At 38.6% G+C, this 1623-nt stretch overlaps 1 pseudogene; it reads left to right on the top strand.

Moving 5' to 3' along the window:
* Window positions 1-261: 261 nt before the first annotated feature.
* Window positions 262-1179, top strand: LOC100587719 (annotated as a pseudogene).
* Window positions 1180-1623: the final 444 nt, after the last annotated feature.

Here is a 1623-nt window from a genome sequence, read left to right as displayed (position 1 = left end):
GACTCCCGAAATGTGAAAGCTTTAGTCTAATCTAATGATTCTCTAAATCAATGGTTAAATCCTGAAGAGGCCTGGGCATTTGAAGATTTATAAGGTTCCTAGGGGATTCTGGTTCACCCCAAAGAAAGTTGGAGGTAACAGAGCATGGACTAGGACAAAGGAATTCAGAAGCAAGCCCATGGATTTCCCCAAGATGTCATTTATTTTCTTCTGTCTGCAGATTAAACACTTGTTAACTGCATCCTACCTCCAGCCACTAATATGGTGATGAATACCAGTGTGACTGAATTCATTCTGTTTGGGTTGACACAGGATGCTGGAAAGCAGAAGGCAATATTTGGAATGTTCTTGATTCTTTACCTTGTGACTCTGTTGGGGAACTTTCTCATCATGGTGACTATTAAAACAAGCCAGACCCTCGGGTGTCCCATGTACTTTTTTCTGTTCTACTTGTCCTTTGCTGATGCTTGCTTCTCTACAACCACAACCACCAGATTGATTGTCGATGCCCTTTCTCAGAAGAAGGCCATTTCCTACAATGAGTGTATGACTCAGGTCTTTGCAGCCCATTTCTTTGGGTGCATGGAGATTTTTGTGCTCATCCTCATAGCCTTTGATCGTTATGTAGCCATTTGTAAGCCCTTTCGATACACAACTATCATGAGCTGGCATGTCTGAGGTGTGTTGGTGATTCTGGCCTGGGTGGTGTTTTGCATCCATTCTTCAGCATAAATTTTCCTGGCTTTGAGACTGCCTTTCTGTGGCCCAAATGTGATTTATCATTATTTCTGTGATTTGCAGCCCTTGTTGAAACTTGCCTGCATGGACACTTATGTGATAAATTTGCTAGTTGTGTCTAAGAGTGGGGCCATCTGCATGGTGAGTTTCATAATCCTGCTTATCTCCTATATTGTCATCTTATATTTTCTGAGAAACCACAGTGCAGAAGGAAGGCAAAAAGCACTTTCCACGTGTACCACCCACTTTATTGTGGTTGTCATATTTTTTGGTCCATGTATATTTATATACACACATCCACCAACCACCTTTCCAATAGACAAAATGGTGGCTGTGTTTTATACAATTGGGACACCTTTACTTAACCCTCTGATACTTAACCCACTGAGGAATGCAGAAGTGAAAAATGTCATGAAAAAATTATGGTGTAGCAAAATATGACATTAGTTAATAAATGACATGTGTCTGTTTCTTTAACCATTTAGTTTTTGTTGCATGAACTAGAAAGTATTTTTGTTTGGAAATTACCAAGATATGTGTGTGTGTATACATATAAGTGTGTATATGTATGTGCAAATGTATATATGTGTATATTCCTACTGTATGCTGAGATGATTGCATTACACTATGATTCCTTAAAGCTCATAATCATTTTGGCCAACCTGTGAAGGTCCTTATTTGAATTTCATCCACATTTTGCCATTTTCCCATGGTAACTTTGCTTCCTATACATTTTTTTTTAAAGAAATGTCCTAACTAATGACAGAATAATTGTGAGTGTGTGTGTGTATACGTGTACATGTACATGTACCAGTTCCTTTTCCAGATTTTATTCTAATAACTTATGAATGTGTTTATAAGAACCAATCCATAGGTGACTGGGAG

This window comes from Nomascus leucogenys, unplaced genomic scaffold, assembly GCF_006542625.1.
Source record: "Nomascus leucogenys isolate Asia unplaced genomic scaffold, Asia_NLE_v1 Super-Scaffold_535, whole genome shotgun sequence".
NCBI classification, from domain to species: Eukaryota; Metazoa; Chordata; class Mammalia; order Primates; family Hylobatidae; genus Nomascus; species Nomascus leucogenys.
This window is presented reverse-complemented; position numbering and strand designations above follow the sequence as displayed.